This window comes from Zonotrichia albicollis, chromosome 4 (genome assembly GCF_047830755.1).
Source record: "Zonotrichia albicollis isolate bZonAlb1 chromosome 4, bZonAlb1.hap1, whole genome shotgun sequence".
NCBI classification, from domain to species: Eukaryota; Metazoa; Chordata; class Aves; order Passeriformes; family Passerellidae; genus Zonotrichia; species Zonotrichia albicollis.
This window is the reverse complement of record NC_133822.1, coordinates 59,118,250-59,138,051: the sequence shown is the minus strand read 5'-3', so window position 1 is coordinate 59,138,051 and position 19,802 is coordinate 59,118,250. Positions and strand designations below refer to the sequence as shown.

At 35.5% G+C, this 19,802-nt stretch overlaps 1 long non-coding RNA gene across 3 annotated transcripts in view; it reads right to left on the bottom strand.

The window, feature by feature from the left end:
- Positions 1-933: 933 nt before the first annotated feature.
- Positions 934-19,802, bottom strand: part of LOC113458580 (uncharacterized) — a 23,405-nt gene continuing 4,536 nt past the window's right edge. Inside the window, exons 2-6 of one of the 3 annotated variants that reach the window (XR_003378948.2) lie at positions 12,139-12,205; positions 9,412-9,476; positions 7,710-7,841; positions 5,968-7,202; positions 934-5,573 (exon numbers count right to left, since the gene is read on the bottom strand). This is a non-coding gene — a long non-coding RNA (uncharacterized LOC113458580). Of the gene's footprint in view, positions 5,574-5,967; positions 7,203-7,709; positions 7,842-9,411; positions 9,477-12,138; positions 12,238-19,802 lie in introns of those variants that run through there. The other 2 variants (XR_012580101.1, XR_003378947.2) reach the window with 2 other exon arrangements.

The following is a 19,802-nucleotide window of genomic DNA, read 5'->3' as shown; positions in this document are numbered from 1 at the left end:
GGTCTAGCTTTTTATAGCTTTACTATGTTTCTTTCTTTTAATTTATTAAGTATTCAAGAAATTACTACAATCTTTCTATTCTTTGGGTCATTGCAAGGCTGTTCTTTGTTTCTTATTTTTTGTAGTTTACTTATTTAATTAATTTATATTTTCTATTCAACTTACAATGTTGCTGATTTAATAAGTAGGCAAAATTCTTTCACTTTCTTTCTCTCTTTCTTTCAGTAGTTCAGGTCCTTAATCTTCAAAGGCTTTTATTCTCCAGTTTTCCTACCATTCTCTTTTGAATGTTTGACCACTAGCTGATTATTCGTTTATTTTATTTTAACCTGAGCAAGAAAAAAATTAGTTTCCTGCAGTTTTCACTCTCCTGTTGGTCTGAGTTAAAAAAGGAGTGATCATTAAGGTTAAATTTGTGTCAAGGAAAAGTCAGCTACAGTATATATAGCAATCGTGTTAGAAAAGTACTGTTATGCAATTATGACTGCAAAAAAAGCTCTTTCAGGGATGGAACTATATATACCCCCAAAGAAAATGTCCTTGACTAAGACAGCTTGAATGGTACTCTATCTTACCTTCTATTACCACAACTTCCTTTCAACTTACATTAATGTTTACAGAGCAAATGCTGCATCTATTATAGTAAAGAATTAAATATGTAAGTGTAAGTATGGACTCATGAATTATCCTATAAGTCAATGAAAGATTGCAGGAAACAGAGGAGTATGGAGGAGTATGGTACATGTGATGTACCTTCTATTGCAACAATAATTTGTTCACTGAAATATTTTTAAATGTGTGGATTTAAAATTATAAAGGAAGTCCTTTTTTTACATTTTGCTTTGAATTTTATGGTGAATTTTATTGAAACATATTTTTTTAAATCAGTCATTTTAGTATTCATTTTTTTCAAATTATAATCTTTTACCACTTAATAATAGAGGAGCAGAAGCTTTTTAAGCACATAACAACGGTGACAATTTGATGGAATTCATTTTATGTAATAATTTTATCAAATAATATATTTCTTTTAAAAATACCATTTATTAAAACATTATCCTCAATTTAGGTAGAATGGTAAAGCAAATGTCATTTTTAAACACACGACCCACCTTCACTGACAATGCAGCACAATCACAACATATTATAGGAAATGTTGGCATGCTTTGGAACACAGGATGACTCTATCAATAGATTAATAAGCTTACAGATGAGCGCCCAGCATTTTTTAGCTACTCTTTTATTCACTTCTCCCTCTGCATCTCCATGTGTTTAACTCAAGACAGGATTTGATTCTCAGCACCTGAGTCATGAAGACATACTTGTGTGGCATGGATTAAAGCATTCATAGCTCACGAAAAGCAAATTTTGGTTTCCTTGAATATCTTCAGGACTGATGTACCAGGGAAAGTGTAGTTCTGGAGACAGGGGCTGACATACACCAATATAAAAGCAGACTCAGCATGGATACTTTTAGGAAAAATCAGGGGAAATAATCAGAGGCATTCCTTCAGATCTTCAGATGAAGGATAGAATTAAAATTCCCTAAATTCAAGTTCTTATGTGGATAAGCAAAAGATGCAAAACATCCTGAAATACAATGAGTATTGAGTATAAAAAGTAGTGACTATAAAAAGCAGCAGGGACTGAACACAAAATAAAATGTCTACTTAGATAATTCCAGAAATGGAAATTGAAAGTCTTGGTGACAGAGACAGAAATATTTTTTCCCACACTTTAGCACCTCTCACAAAACTCTCATGAAGTAAGCTTGATGGTAAGACATCAAGCTCATAATACTTCATTTTTGGAAACTATTTTTATCTCTATGAAGCTTTAATTTTTTTTTTTCTATTATTAAGATGTTTACCTGGAAGATGGGTTGCATCTTCCATTCCCAAAAGTCTGGAAAATTCAGCAGTTCAGACTGCAGACTCAGCTAAGCAGACAAGCATCAGCACCTGCTGATGGTCCAGCTGCCTCTTAGAAATAATGTATGTCCTGAGTGGGACTGGCTGAGCAGGGACATGAGACATTGCACAGGGGGCAGGAATCTGATTTCATTTATTCAACGAAAGAGCAGAGTATTCTGCACACAAAGCATACACTGCCAGCAGAGATACCTGATGTATGAATGAGCAGAGGGAAAAAATACCCCACAAATGTAGATTCAGAGGGAAAATTGTGGCAGGTGGGGACAACTGTCTGGCCAGGAGGAAGGTTCAAAGGAATGAGAGGAAGAAAAATGATGGAGAAGGACAGAGAGCATTCCCTTCCTTTCAGCAGCGCCATGGTAGCAGGTAAACTACCATCAGCCTCTGGTTCTAGAGGTCCCAACATTTCCTTAACCTTATTTTTAAGATGTTTATAAATGGAAGAATTTATAAAAGGGCACTTCCATTTCTTCAGGAAATATTGTAAACAGAAGAAGTCTCCCACTTCAGATGAAAATCAGTCCTCCAAACCAACTTGCTAAGTATCTACTTGGGTTAGTACTGGAACAAGTCCATTTCTTGCCAGCATGAGATTAGGCCTTTTATTTTATGAGCACTGACTTGTCAGAAGGCACTGGAAAAGAATCTTAGTAAACATTTATTAATTTACTATGAAGAAATTCTAAATTTTACTTAATCACAAAGGAAGAGACATGAACAAGTGTGAAATATTGCAGTTTATTTTGCAAAGTTTGTATCAGCCTTTTGCATTCAATGTCTCAGCTGAGCAGCATGGACACCCCTTCATGAACATGCACATTAAGAGGTTACCTTGAAGAATTCCAATATATGTAATACTTGAGATGAATTCCTGCATTTGGGTTTTTTGCCTCTAAGAGATCTGTTCTATAATGATGTTATCACTGTTCCATACTGTTCTCCTAAACAATTTTCCTGCAAGAATTTTGTTGTGGAAGCCCTTAATAGTTGACAAGTGTTCCATAAAATACTGCTGTCTCTTTAGAATTTACCATGTTCTTTTCCTGCCTTAACTGCAGACAGAATATAATTCTTTTAGTGTTCTGTATGAATATTCATAAGTGACAAGTACTCTGAGTTCTAAAATATCGGATCGGAAGGTTTTACAATTATTAGATCAGGGCTTTTCTCAGTTGTACCCTGGGATTAAAATGTCTTTATTTCAGTGCAGTAACAGAGGAAGAACACAAGATTACAATAGATTTAACAAAAAGGAGATAACTTTGCATTATTTTTCATTCTTCTTTCAGTCTCCATCACGAGGATGGAGTCATGCTGTGACATTCTTCTCTGGGTATTGGAACATGAGAATGATATACTTGACTTTGAATGTCTCGAGTTTTGTAACGTATAATAGCTGAGTTTTACTTCTTTCACCCCGGCATTTTGCATTTTGATAGGCAAGTGCCACTTCACCGCTGAGGCCCTTCTGCTGACCTTTAACACAGCAGGTAGCTTCAGCAGTGCAATTATCACTGTGCCTTGTGGTGTCCTGGAGGATGTCAGCATGTGCACATGTAGAAACTGGGATATCAAGGATGTAAAAAGCAGAAGAGCACATACCAGGCAAAAGAAGTCATTTGATCATGACAACCCAGTCAAGCCAAAGTCCAGGTGATGGTTATGTCAGAAATTCTTGCTTAGCCTCCTTCATGCATTTGAGTGAAAACGTCAGAGGCTACGATTAATGTGACCCCATTTTACTTTCTCTTAAACTACTGCCATTTCCAGCTCAGAAAGTTCTGCCTACTGGTTGAATAACAGGAGATCAACATACAGGAATGTGATTTATCTACTTGATGCATAGTTATTAAGTTTGATCCCATTTTCCAGTTTCACCACTGAAAGTGGAAACCTTACATGGGTCATTGTTTCCGAATGTGGATGCCTAAAGCATAAATAAAAGTCAGGGTGTTCATCCTTATTTTATAGAACTACCTGGTATGAGAAAACCCCCAGGATTTTACTTTCAATAACAAGACAACACCAATAATACAAGTCTCAGTGAGCTATTACTATACCATGTCCAGCAAAGAGCAATCAGTGTGCATTAATACAAGTAGAAGATGGGTCATCCACAAAAAGTTAAGGAAAAGTGACATAAATGTCTCACATACTATAGTTTTGCTGTTGCAAAACTACAATAACTAGATATTACTGGTGCTGAGGAACTGCTCTCAAAATTTGCTAGAACTGAAAATGCTGTTTATGACAGAAGCATATGTGTTATATGATACTTTTGCCTTTGCAAATATAATTCAAAAAGCTTAGGGGTGTCTTCTTTAATTAGTAGCACCCTTTAGAAGCACCCTTGATACACCATCTTTGCTTTTGCTTTCCTTATCATCATTATTTCTCATTTCTTCACTTGGTGGCTGTTGTTCACCTTCCTAAGTTACATCCCCCCTCCATCTTCTTCCTTTTATCTCTTCAAGCAAAAAAAAAAAAAAAAAAACAGAGCTCTGTTCACTTTTTTTTCTTCCCAAGACAAGTTCATCTTTCTTCAACATACTGCAGGAGAACAGCTTATGCTGATTTTCCTGCTTAAATATTATTTTTCATAGTTTCTCTGTTTATTTTTCCAAATGTGCTAAGAGACCTCCCAATGAGATCTTCTTCTCTCTTCATAATCTTCCCCTTAAGAATCTGAATGTTGCTAATATCTCATGGGTAAAATTCAGCCACTGTGTCCACATCAAGTCAAACTGAATTTACTCCATGCTCTGCAGCTGTTCCATTGTCTCCTTATTACAACACATGATTCTGTTTGTTTTATTTATTTATCATTTCTAAGTACCAGGCTTTCTGGCAAAATGTTGCCAGCTGGAAGTTACATGGAAAATGTTTAGTACAGCTTTAACACATGCTCCAGAGTATGTGTACACTCATTTCATTCTTGGTAAATCAGCATTTAGGGAATATGGGGAAATAGACTGTGAAATGCCATCAGCTTGTCCTGAGCTATGGTGCTATTTAATAAAATCTCTAGCAAATTCAAAATGCAGAAACACTTCTGAGTCTTTAATGCATGCATTTTCTCCTCCCTGAGCTATCAATATCAAAAGCATCTTAAGAAACTATGTCAATGAAAAATGAAGGAAAATAAATAGAAAAAAAATTAATAGGTATTTCTGATGAATAAGTATCATCCCTGACTGTGCTAAATTGCATTTCTAATCTCTTTTTTTTTTGGGCATTTATTAGCACTTATTTCCCTCAGTTAAATAAGAATGACATGTTATAAATAACGTTTATGCCTCTAGGAGTTTATGTAGAGGATCTTTTGGTTTTCTGCAGCTTTTGTCTCATTCAGAATTAACTAAAGTTCTCTGTTGACAAGGTCTAAAATACAGAAATAAGGAATAAAACTATCAGTGTCTGTGTGAAGATCCTCAGTTTTTGAGGTATGGGGAGTTACTGCAGAGGGAGTCTCACAGATGCCCTCATCATTGCTTGGTGCAACAAGAGTTCAAGTTTCAATGTCTGCTGCCATGTCCCCATATCAGTCCAACAGAGATCTTCCAAAGCACATTACACAAGCCCATTAAGAGTAGACACATCTTCCTAGACAAAGTCCTCACACTTAGGTTGAATTCCCACCTGTGAATCACAAAAATACAGGTTTTGGTACCAACCTCAATTTTGAATACTTTTACAGGCATGTCTACTTTCATGTATCTGTCATTAAGACTTGGAAACAAACAGCATAAAAGCATAAAATGCTGGTGAATATTAAGATCTTTTCACTACTAATTTCCACTTGATTTTTCTGAATTTTCTGGATTGCTATGTAATATATACTGATATTTGATAATGATGAACTACAACATAGTTCCACTTCTTCTTCAGAAGGAATTAATTTCCATACCATTTCTCAGTAATAACTCTGTCCACCAGAATCCATTCAGACATAAACACAGCTTATTATTTGTGATAGTTTGGATCCTCACTGTTTATACAAATCTGAATAAAAATTGTAACAAATGTCACTTACCTATGCACTGGGGATTAAAGTCCACTACACTCCAAATCTGTGAGTCCAAATAAGAAACGGAATTAAAATAAATGTAATATATTCATTTCTGGAACTATCTCAATATACGTCTGATACATCACTTCAACTGAATTGATATTTACATTTCATATTTTTCTTCTTCTCTCTCTCCAGCCTTCCTCAACATTGACACCAGTGATTTAAGGAAGATTATAGAAGAGCAATATGGAGCCGAAGAACTCAGGAAGAAAACAAAACATGGAGTGTTTCAAATGTTTATAAGCCAAAAATGGCCATTCTAACACACAAACTAATTTCTAGTTACCTACATAATGATCAGTATGTTGGTGAATGTTCAAGACAGTTTGAATCAATCCACAGAAGAATTCATAACAACATGCATAACTAATCAACATGAAAAAAAAATTTAAATATCATCTCCGGCTTCAGACTTCTCATGTCAAGCCATCACAAAGGGTAATTTTGTTACTTTTAAACCTCAAAATGTGACATAACTTGAAAATGACAGTAAGTTGTGACAAAAGTCCTCTAGAAAAAAAAAAAAAGTAAACATGAAAACTGCTGTCTTTTGCCTCTTAAAATCCCCAGCATTTTTTCTTGAAAGAATCTGAAATAACTACTCTCATTTCTATATTACATTAAGCTATGGTTTTCACAACATAAGAAAGATATTAAACTATTAGGGAACATCCAAAGGAGAGCAGAAAAAGGGTGAAGGGCCTTGAGGGGAAGCCGTGTGAGGAGAGGCTGAGATCACTTGGCCTGTTCAGCCTGGGGGTGCCCTCATGGCAGTTTCAGCTCCCTCATGAGGGGAAGAGGAGGGGCAGACACTGATCTCTTCCCTGTGGTGACCAGTGAGAGAACTTGAAGGCGTGGCCTGAAGTTGTGTCAGGAAGGTTTAGGTTGGATGTTAAAAAGAAGGTTCTTCACCCAGGGAGTGCTTGGACTTTGGCGCGGACTCCCCTGGGAAGTGGTCACAGCACCAGCCTGAGAGAGCTGAAGAAGCATTTTGACAACGCTCTCAGGTACATGGTGTGACTTTGGGGACGTACTGTGCAGGGCCAGGAAGTGGACTTGATGATCCTTGTTGGTCTCTTCCAGTTCACCATACTCTCTGATTTTGTGAAGTGTCTTTGGAAGAGCACTCGTTTCCATATTTGCTTTCAGGTTATGCACCAGTAGTACAATATTCATCTGGAGCACCACCTATGCATCTTTGAACACAGAGACAGATAATAGTGTTAGCTGTCCCTCAAGGCATTTATTTTTACTAGCTGGTCTCTGGAACAAGACTAAGATTCTATATGAAAAATGTGGGAGGGGGATTTAGCAAGCAGGACTGCGAATTTTACCATGAATTTAGCAGCAAGCGCTGATGGCCGCACAGTACCTGGATAATCGTTACACAGATGATAACCAGGTAGAAATTTTCCTTCAAAATTAACAACAGCCTCAAAAATGTGGTTGTTAGCCACAGAGGCCTATTTGGATTGAATCAACAGCAAACTTCAATAGGAGTAAATCACAAAAACAATATTCTGCTGAAGCAAATTTCCTGTATGACAGCACTTTCTGAAATAACAAGCTGTGCTGGTCAATGCATCAACAGCTCTTTATAATAATAATTAATAATAATGACAATAACAAGAACAGTAATAATAATACATCCTGTATGTAGAATATTAAAGAAACTCAACATTTAATTTAAATGGTGAATAAACCTGCAATCCAGCAAGGGTTGTTCTCTTAATGCCTGATCCTGTGTGGGGCTGACAAAGATCACTGTCAATTACCATCACAGAGAGCTTCTTGTGCTGCAGATCAGCCAGGCTGGCAGGGAAAACTCTGCAGTGCTAGGAGGAAAAAATTTTGAGAAGGAAGTTCAGATTCAAAGTGAGACCTGTGTGTCTTAGGAACTGATTCTGCAAATACTGGTTCATAGCAAAGAGCTGCACAGGCAGCCAATGTAAGCAATGCCATTTGAAATGATCTTTCAACATGCCCAGTTTTATGTCTATTTTCCTAGAGCTATGGATTTTTTTAAATAGTATTTTTAATATTTTTCCTTAAAAATTAATTTGTCAAAAGAATAAAGAACATGCATTTATATCTGTATTTGAACAATTTCTAAAAGTCATCTTTAAAATTAATCCCCTGATAATCAGACAAGTTTGGATGTTTTGTTCTGTTTTTTTCCTAATTGCATTTGCAAAGCATTTTAAGAATTGGCTTAACATTTTATATGCGCTGATATTAGATCAAAATGGAGGCATTTATGCCGCATGCATTGTAAATCAAATACTTCCTTATTTGATATGAGTTTCCTTAACAAACTCATATAAAAGACAAAACAGTCAAATAACTGAGCCTTAGTTATGAAACACTGTAGTTGCATGTTCTCATAACATAAACATTTACAGTAACTGGGTTATTCACAGATGAAAATCAAATCCATTTCAGTTCAGATAATCATTCTGCATTAGAAAAATGAATAAATTAAAAGTATGCTCCAGCAATTTACTCTTCCCAAGCAGCTATCCTGCACGCTCTGCAGAGGATGTCAAAACCTGCTGATATCTAGCAGAGTCAACTCCCAAGTTTGTGTATCCCGGTCCATTCTACCTTTCCATCAGGCAGTACATGTGGAAATGGAAAAATAGCTCTCTAATTAATCAAAGTCAGATCTGCCTGAACGCCTGGAGTTGCTGCTGATCCTTGTCCCAGCTTCTACCATGTTCTCTCTCTATGTTTTTTACCTTGAAAACTTCTGCTCTGAGCTGGGAATGCCTGAAGGGCTTGCACGGTAAGTCAATGTGAAATTATCTCAGCAGGAAGAAGTTGCTTTTCAGCTTAAATGATTTAAGGCAGCAATTTTTCACACTCTCAAACTCTGACAAACGCACAGATTGCCTCTCATGTTTGACTTCAAAATATTCAAAGAAAAGCTATTTTTATTAAAAACACTCTAGAGAAAATTGTATGTCACTTGTTCTCTGATATAACTTCATTTCTCCTGACAGTGACAATTTTCACCTCAGTACAATTTCTTTATTTTTTTCCAAAGCTAATTCTGCTTAATATTAGTATTTATACAAACTCATATCAACTTGTCTCTGTGAAATGTTCAGGGGTGTCAGGTAAATGTTGCTCACTGTCAGTCATCTTCTTTGGTGCTCAAAATGATCAATAGATTAAAAACTACAGCTACTTACTTAAGATATTATTGTTTTATTTGTAAGGAAGAACTTAACAAATGTTTGATCGTTTTATTCAACAGAGCTGTGTCTGAAAACTATGAGGACCTGAAAACTTGAAGGCAAGGTCTGCTGTAGATTTTTAAAACTTTGTATGAGTAAGTCTATTTGTTCTGTGTCTTTAAGCAAAGCAGGTAAAACAGTGAATGTTTTGTCTAACACTGCTTACCTCTTAAGAAGATTACTTGAGATGTCATATTGCAGTGAAACACCACGTTGGCTTTATTATGAATGCTACAGTGCAGAAACATCACATTATAATCACTTCAAACAAGAAATATATTCTGCATATTTTCATCTGTGTTTATAATTCCACTAAACCTCAGCAGAATCAAACTCAGTAAGGACACAAATGACAGAAGGTTTAATGTTCCCAAGACTGTTGAAATCTGGGAACATTGATTTATGGCAGAATTGTTAGTATGTATGTTACTTGTGGCCTGGGACCCCAAAGCATATCTTTTGGCCTTATCACTTTGCCAGGAGAAAAAGTAACCACTGACATGTGCATGTCCACAAATAATTCTAAGGGAATTTGTAAAGTGAAATTTCATAAAATGTTGTACTGCAGAAGGAAAAGATTTATGGATGCAATGTGTCCATTTAGAACATTTGTGTACTGACAGGCACAATAAGCTTTGCTTTGCCATACCCTCAGACTATTACAAATGTTTCTTTTTCCCTCTGACAGAGATTCAGCTTCCAAACTAACCTGCATATATTTTAATTTCATTGATACATATGTCATAGCAATTAAGGGAGGATTTACATTGTAGCCTTCTATTGTACACAGCTCTAGGTCAAATGTAGTACATCAAAGATGGACGTACATTTCATAAATTCCAGAGTTTCAGCAATACCATACATAGCCATTCAGCACAGGCTTAACACTGTGAGAGGAATAAGAGCAGTTTTTGTTCCTGTGAGCTCTGTCAGCATCACTCCTCTGTTGGCAGCAGCAGAGGTCAGTGATTTTGGCCATTCAGTTCACATTATCTTAACCTGGACCGAGTTTAGGTGACAAACATGACAAATCTCGGCAGCAATTTAAAATAAAGCATAGATAGAGGTTAAATTTAGCCCTTCAGATTAAAGTTGAATTGTTGCTATGAGAAATGCCTTATTCTACAGAGTAAGGTAGATAGATTTTGCATATTGATTATCAAAAATATTAATTTCTTCATAGTTAAAATACACTACCTAAGGATATAAGTAAGTACCAGATACCTAAGAAATTACAGCTGGACTTTCCTATTTTAAGAATGTAGCATTCAGTGTATTTCAACAAATATTTTTTCCTTGTTTCTCAGAACAGTTTTTAGAGTGTATTTGTAGTTTTTTAGTGAAAGCTATATAGTAAGTGCCGTAAATTATACATTTCTGCAATGATCATTTGAACTAGATTTCTGTTCTTGTAACATTTAGATAATAACCAATTAGAGAATACATTTTCCTCTTATAAATACTAAAAATTTTATTTCCTTTTTCCTTGAAAATGTGATAGAATTAATATTAAGCAGTCATTTAAAAACACATACTATCAAAATTAATGTTAAATTGAAGATATTCCTTGCCTTAGACATTTAAATTTAATGACTATTTAAGGGGAAAACAAACACTTTTTATCATGTTATTCATTAGACAATTATTTGATTTTGCACAGTTGTAACTATTGCCAATTAGACTGCTTGTATTAAAAGACACTCTAGTTGGGATGTTCCCTGAAGTATATATTTCACCATATTCTTACTAATGAAAAGTTTAGATGACAGAATACATTATGCAAAAGTTCGAGCTTTATGCCTACTTTCCTTTATTCATTCACACATAGAATATGTACTTTATTATGTTAATCAAAATGCTACATAAGTCTGCTTTTTCTGACTAATGTATCGCAATTCAATTTTGCTTCGATAGAACACTGCAAGCAATTACATCTATTTCATCCACAGAAACTCATCCCTCTGTCTCTTCCTTTCCCTCTTTCTTTGTCTTTTTAAATGTTGTATTGACTTATGGTATGTGAGCTGTTAAAATCATGCAGACTTACTAAGATCTTCATTTACAAATGGAAACTGAAGCAGAAAACTTCTGACTTTTTAAATCCCTGATATTTAAATTGCATTTTCATGTGTATAGAAATAGTTCAGTTAACACCATTTTAAGTAATCCTTTAGTTCAACCTATGTCTTTCTAGTCTAAACATTTTTTTTTATTTCTCCAAAGTTTATCTGGACTTTTTCAATATGATGTATGTCAAGGAATCAGCCTAAGTGATAAAAGCAGGAAGGGAAAGTCTGCATCAGTGAGTATTTATATTGGCAAGAACTGACAATTTTATAAAAGAAAAACAAACACCAAAGCTGTTCATTCCTGAAATGAAGTCAACTTCACTTCATTTCTCTTAGGAAAACATCATCACATGAAATGATATAAATCAGTATTGATATCAGTAAGCTTCAACCTAGAAGAGACAAATGCACTCTGCAGCACAGTAATTCAATGGCTCCGAGTCAAGTTTACTGTTGTCTCGTTTCTACTAATCATTGTAAAAATTCCCTGTGAAATAATTATCCCTAAAACAATCAAGACAGTATATCTCTATAAAGGAGAGGATCGATTTAACAACAAACTCTAGATTTATCTGTATTGATTAGAGGGCATTCAGTGTAATTTTAGTGAATTATGTTTGGCTTTCATTTCCCAGTAGAAATTTTTCTTGTGATGATCAAAAGGTAAATTACAAACTACTACATGTCTTTTGTGTGCCACCTACATAACATCCCACTATTACTTTTCAAAGAAACATCAATGGAAGAAAGGAAAAAAATATTGGGGATTTTTTATACAGGATATCTTACTATAAAAATCATATGACTGAGTTTATAGCACTTACCTAAGAGCCTGATGTCATCTTCTCAATTCATTAATACAGAAATCAGGACTGCACTAAAGAGTCTGTGCTAAAGGAACAAATCCAAGATCATCTTATGAGAATAGAATTAGAAAGATTAAGAAAGTAATATGATTTTTCTTCTTAAATAGGAGTAATTTCAAAGCAGCTGTTAACACTTTCATGTCTGAAACTTCCTTACTGGCACGAGGGAGAACTAAAGGAATCAGACAGATTCAAAGACAATTTAATGTAGCTGTAAGTCTGACACTGCTGCTGATACAATTTAATTGAGTACTAATTAGAACTAAGAAGGCTAGTTATTTTGTCAACCGCACATGTGTTAGTTCCAGTCATTTTTAATCCAAAGTAACAAAGAGAAAGAGTCTAGCTTACTTTGTTTAGTTAATAACATTAGGCCAGAAGGATCACCTAGTCATTTCATGTTACCCAATACATTGCTAATATAAATAATGTTTAATTACAGTGACTACTCGCTCCCATGAAATGACCAATTAGAACATTTGCTGATTCTACATGTTGATTGTTAGACACATTTCCACAGGCTTTCTGTGTGTTGTATTCATAAATTCTACCCCAGCTGGTAGGAAGCATAAGAGCAGAATATGAGAGGAAAAAGTTTATAAGCAGCACAAAGGACATTTAAATTCTGAGAGAGAGTTTCCATGCAAAAATATATAAAATTAAAATATACTTTTTAGTATTCCCTAAGAGTATGTAATATTGCACATTTATATGCTATTCTTGCTGAATCCAGCAGATCATGTGGTGTGTTCAAGACTCATATGATAAAGAAAGCATGTGTTAGCATTTTAATATTTAGACAAACAAATAGAGAGTGATTTGAATTCACTTACAAAGCTGATTTATCTATAATCTGTACCTGGTATGAATTATGCCAGAGTAGTGTCTTATTTATTTTTGTTACTTTACTGATGAGTCAGTAACTGTCCCCTGAAATATTAGTCCAGCACATACCGATGTTTTGTAAAGTAGCAAAATCTGGCAATAATATTGACAGCATGTGTAAACTGAAATTCAAATCAAAATAGAAAAATACAATAAATGAGAACAAACTCTTCCTTGTCTAAAGAAAAATTGCTGACACTGTAAAAATTGCTTTTTAATGATTGAATTATTATCCCTTAAGTAATTATCCTGAAAAATTTTCTAGTTATGTTAAAGTAAATAACAGTACATCAGTGTGTGTATTGCCAAATCTAATTAATGCAAAGTAGTAGAAATACTGGAAACAATGGGACACAGCTATCGAGACAACTTATATAAAGGAAATTAATTTACAAGGATTGCAATCAATGCATATATGACAGCCAAATAAGAATTGGATACTGAAAAAGTATCTGGAAGTATTGGTGTTATCAATTGCTCTGCAGGTGTCTGAAATGCCTGGGTGCTGCACATGTCAGTGCAAAGACTCAATCCTTCTCTCTCTTCAGTGAGTTCAAAAGTTGCCACTCAGGTCAGTGTGATAGTGTCAGGTGCTTTTCTTATTCTTCTTAGGCAATGCCCCAAACAATATTAATCTACTTACATGAATTTTTTTCCTTTGAATAAAAGGCAGCATGATAATCTGCATGTCTGACCACAAGAATTTGAGAGAATTAAAATGTAGCTTAAAACACACGTCATGTAAATAATTACAATTTACTAAAAGATAAAACAAAAAAATGACAAATGTTCTCTTAAATTAATTGGTGTACACTGAATGTGTGCTACATTGTCTTGTGCGGGATATTTTAAAATGAAATATATTATAAACTTTGTCTTATTGCAATTAGATTAATAAAAGCAAGTAATTAAAAGACTCCTACTTTTTTTTTTCTAGAAAAAAAGAAGAGCTAGAAATTATTCAACTATCTGGAAAAGAATCAAAGCTTTTATATAGAAAACAATTCCTTGAGCTGAATTTCAATTAATCAATAAGATGGTTATTTTTCAGTAGCTAATAATTGTCTTTATATAAACTGAAAATATTGTTTGGGATGATTAATATACAATGCCACATAATGCATTTGGGAGTGTCAATGCATAATTCTTAGTTCTAATGTTATTATGTAATTGAGAGAACATGTTCATTTGCCCTAATAACTACTAAGATGCACTTAATAAAATGAAATGTAATAATACTTGTAATTTAATCTATTCATGGAAGTAATTTTAAAAGTCTAGCATTCTCCTTAATGTGGATAGCATTCATAATTTATAAAGTGTTGTGATGCAGAATTGACAATGCCATTGTTTTTTACACTTTGAGATGAATCTGCAGGCTTCATTATCTGCATACCAACCTCAGGATTATCAAGGGCAAACAAAAGATAATTAACACCAGAAACTGGCAAATGCAGGAGATACTGAGTGAGGTTTTTCATTTAATGTAGAACCTTTGAAAACTGGGAAATGGCATAACAGTTCAAAATCTTTTTTTTTTTTTCTTTTTGCAGAAAACTATTCCAGTATGTTTTCTTTCCTACATTTTAAATATCATGGTTTTTGCTATAAAATTATATTGGCATGTTCAGCCTTGGATACTTTCGGTAAATGAATGTGTTCAGATGGGTATTTTTTCCAAAGTACTAAGTGTTCATTTTCTGCTGTGTTTTTTTCATCTAGAACAGTAGATGGGTAATTATGGTATATATTTCCAAATTCTATAGTTTTACTTCCCCACAGCAGATCTGTAAATAAATCACTTAACTTCTCCTTGCCTCATTGTATCATTCTCTAAGGATGAAAACTTCTACTACACAAATTTGATTAATGAATAAGATGTATTTTTATGTTAATAGTTTGTAGGAAAAAGTATGTGAGACTGCCTTGGGCATTTTTATATGTACTCGCAGCAGAACAATAAAGGTTTACTAAATGCTGATATAGGTCCGAGAGAGAATATGAGAATATAAGAATCACTGACATGTTTTTTTGTTTTTTGAACAAGTCTTGACTATGATTCTGCAGTGCACTCAAAAATATTTGCCACATAACTAGTAATTTCAGAAATTAACCATTGAAGATCCTCCACAAAGAGAATCTTTTGAATGCAAGGCAAAGAAACATTATGTGGTTAGACTCTAATCTGTGAATGAACACGCTTCTACAAAAGGTTCAGGAAAAGTCATTTTACAAATGGAAATGCAGGACAGTGACATTCAGAGTTTTACATAACTTATAGATTTTGATGGCAGTCTAACTCCCCACGTGTTGCTTACATAAGTTCTTATTACAGGGGAATGTGCTTATTAACTTAAGAGCTATCCATGAAAGATTCAAACATTTGTGTATAAAAAACTTCATGTACTATCATACCTTTACAATTCAGAACTGCAATGCCTTTTAAGTAACTAATCTAAAATGAAATAAAACCAGTAGGAATTTGTTTTCCACCCAGCACAGTGTGCTGAGAGCACTCTATACAGGAATGATGGTTACACTCCAAGATTCAAGCTGCAGGATAACTTGATGAGTCTTGTTCTCTTCCAGAAGGTCTGGTGCCAGTTATAATGAAGGTTCCTTAATTATGAGGATTGTCTCTTATTCCTGCTTACCAAAACTCTTGGCCCCAGTTCATCCTGGACAGTGACGGGCACCAGAAGGTGCATGGGACAGGGAAACTTGTATGAGCACACTGGCCCCCCAGAGACATGGAGAGGCTGAGACCAAGGGCTTTCTCCACATCCTTGGACATCCAGACAAGTATTAAAGTGCCTGAAATCCCACAGCAACTGTGTGGTTGGTGATCAGTTCAAACGAGGGAGCAGCATGCCCTTGGGATCAGCAGGGCATGTGGTACCCCGGGGTGTGTCAAGCACAGCATCCTTAACAGCAGGAAAAGAGAGGCTGTCTCACTAGGCTCAGCCTCACCTCAAGTGCTCTGCACTCTTTTGGACAGCATAATACATTATAATCAGTCCAAAGGAGGGCAAAAAATATGCCAAAGGGACTAGAGGGCATGACTTATGAAGAGCAGATGAGGCTATTTTGTTTATTCAGCTCAGAGGAGAGGAGGGTGCAGAGTGATCTCATTGCTGAATACAACCTCCTCATGAGGGGGAGCAGAGAGGGAGGAATTGATTTCTTTTTCCTGGGGTCCAGTGATGAAATGCATTAAAGCTACATAAGGGGAAATTTAAAGTGGATATCATGAGAGGGTGGTCAAAGACTGGAACAAGTTCTTGAAGAGCTTGGTCATGGTCCAAAGGCTCTAGTTGGTGTTCAAAAAATGTTTGAATGATGCTCAGCTTCATGGTTTATTTTTTTTTTATGTGTTTTAACTTTTAGGTTGCCCTTTGTGGAGGCAGGATTTGGGAGCAATGATCCTTATGGGTGCCTCCCATCTCTAGGAATGTGTGATTCTGTGTACTGGGACTCTCAGGCACTGAGCTGTCATTCTTTGACTAGTTCTCATTCTAGTTTCTAGATACCTCTGAAAATAGAGCTCCAAACTTTTCCCATGCTCAGCGGGAAGCTTTGAAATGTAGGAAAAATGAAGAATCAAGATGCTAAAAGTCCTAAGTGTTATGGTAATCTAAAAATATTTTTGTTAAAATTCATTTTTTGAGGTTTCAGTTCTGCAAATATTTGTAGAAAAGGTTTTTAATCTAAGGTCTTTAAATTAAATATAAAATGGCTGGAAAAGAGACCACGTCCCTTTGAGAGAATATCAGTTCACTCACATCAATTTATTTATTTAAAAGCCCTCATCCTTTCATTGAATTCATCTTCTATTTAACTCCTCCTGAAGGAAAATGAGGTATATCTTCAACTAGCTGGACATTACTGTAAATACATTTTATGGATTTAGGATACCGTTCTTAATTAAACACAGGAAAACCCAATCAAAGTATGTGCAGCTTGATTACCAGGTGCCACAGTAAAAAACACACCATGTCAGATGGGGTAGTGGGCAGTGGTGGGCTCTGTTACAGTCACTGCTCCCCATGAACACACCCCTGCCCCCTGAAGCAGCCTCTGTTTATGAAGTTCAGAGGACACACAGAGTAGATAATGTGGACCTTCTCCATTACAGAGATTTTTTGTAAATTCTGACTTTCGTGCTTTATCCTTCCAACTTATACTAGGACTACCAGTAATAAAAAGCCAATAAAATAATAGTAATAACAATAATGATGGAACCTGTTTGCTAATCTTCACATATGATTTATGCTATAATTTGGAGTCGGTTACATTCATTTCTGCAAATACCAGGATACTAAAGCATTAGAATACACATTCAGGAAGGACTTATATGCATCTTACTATGACAGATCCAAATCTATATTCCCTGTATGGATGAAAACTTCAGGGTGACAGTGCTTCAACAGGACTAAAGGAGCTTCCACAAAGAATGCACCCATGGAAAGAACAACTTTCACCTGGTATATGAGGGATGATGAGCTCCTTATAGGTCTATACATCTAGCAATTTTTTGAGAATTCTTGGAAAAAGGCAGAGAAGGTTTGAGAAGATTGGCAATAAATCCTTAAATTTAAAATTAACAACAAATTAACTCCTATCAAAAGGACTAGATGTATCATACACTGGATACAGGTTGATTTTTCTCCCTTACAGGTATATTTATGAAAGCACATTCACCACAAAATGTGCACCCCCAAATTTACTGCCTGAGGATGAAATAATAGTAGGTGATAACTCTTCCAAATAACCCCTGCCTTTGTGCTACATTTAAACACAGTGATCACCCTCCAGCATTAAACCAATAAGGAGTTTTCTATTTCGAGTTGTACTATATATGGTAAGGAAGTACCAAATCTCAACATTACCCCCTAAAATTCAACTTCTGTTTGCAGTGATTAGAAGGATGATGAATAGAGTGTCAAAGTTTTTCAGCATCTCAGGAGTCCAAACTAACACCTGCAGAATCCAAACAATGTGGAAATTATTAGAGGTTTGCACCATTGTGCCCTCAAGATGCTGAGTGCTTTCTTGGTTGGACAGTTGCTCAGTGCTATCTTGTGGCTGCTTAAGAAACCCTTCAGATGCTCCTTTCTGTCTTTAGTTTTGAGATCCTTCTTAGAACACTTCTGTAGCGTGGGACCATCTTCACTATTTGGTCCCGCTTGTGTTGCAATTAACAGCTGACGAGAGTCAAAAAGGAAGGGGTACTTTTTTCTTTTATTATCCTGCATGAGATTATGCTTCTGGTTCTTCAGTGGTAGGACTTACTGCTTGACTAATTGCAATGTGTGCCAGATTTCCAAAACTGCCTACCAAATGGCCATAACTGCCAAATATATGCAGAAACTGCAGGAGCAAAGAAATGGGTAGGTAATCTGCCTGTATGTGCACTTACAGTAGCAGTTGTTCATACACTTTGCATGAATGTAGTTTTATGTATGCAATTATGGAAATCAAAGCCTAAGCTTGTACTGACAAACGTAGATACTTCCCTAACTGAAAGTAATGCTAGCTCTACACTCTGCTTCCAGCTGACTGAAGAGCTTTGAAACCTCTTTTGCTACATTGATTCTTCTAGCTGTCCATGCACACTGTGTCATATAATATTATTCAATTGATCTACAGTTGCAGGGGCCAAAGTGGATCTCTAGAGAGAGGGAGAATAATTGTCCACATTTATCAGTCATGTCAGATAAATGTCTATAACTCAGGGCAAACTCTTGTGAGTAGAACTGGAGAAAGGAGTAATCTGGAACTCTTTTGAGTATCTCATTGATGTGAGAATAGACTAAAGAAGCCCTTGTTTGGTGGTCCAATTGTTCAGTGAACACGTACTGTCAAAGTTACTGAAGCATACCCATTAATCTGCATGCTACATGCTGAATAAAGGGATGAAAAATGCTCAATTCAAGCCACAAAATGACCTATTTGAGTTACAGCTGGGGGGTTTTTTAATCAGCTGTGGACTGCTAGAACATATTTTGTGTCCAAAAATTCTCAATCAACACTTTTATGGAATGATTTTCTTGTATGTGTGCATTTGGGCTGAAATCTGAAAGTGAATATAAAGTCTGAATAATGCAGCTACTAGTTGTGTACTGATTCTGTCAAATAAGGAAAGCTTGATTTTTTCTATGGACTCAAACCAAATTTTGACCCTGGGAAAATAGGGTTTGCTTGTGCCAAACATGATGTCTAAATACCTTTGACATAGAGAAAGTAATTCAGTCATTCATACTTGTGAGTTAGTTTCAAAAAGAATGGAAAGCATTAACTCACCTCTCAAGAAAACAGGGATGGATATCAAGTTTTATATGACGGGTAATTATTTTATTACATTGTTACATAACATTTCATTACATCGACACGTCACATTACAGTGCTTCCCCACAACTACGTGGGGGGGGGGGTGAAGGCAAAAAGCCCTAAAGGTCACCATGTCACTTAGTTTAATAATTCTCAGTTTCTTTAAAAAACTTCCCTTTCAAGTAGATAAGCAATGGAAGTTGTACTGCAAATTTAGCTGGGTTAATTCTAGTGCCAGTGGCTCAAAGATGATATGGCAGTTAGTGCCTTTAAAGAATCCAGGCTGAATATCTCATGTTCAAGTATTTGTGACTAAATAAAATAACAGACCTGAGGATGAAGGTATCTACCAATTCTAGGAGGATCAAGGAGGACAAGTTCCTAACAGTTTGTTAAGAACACTGGTT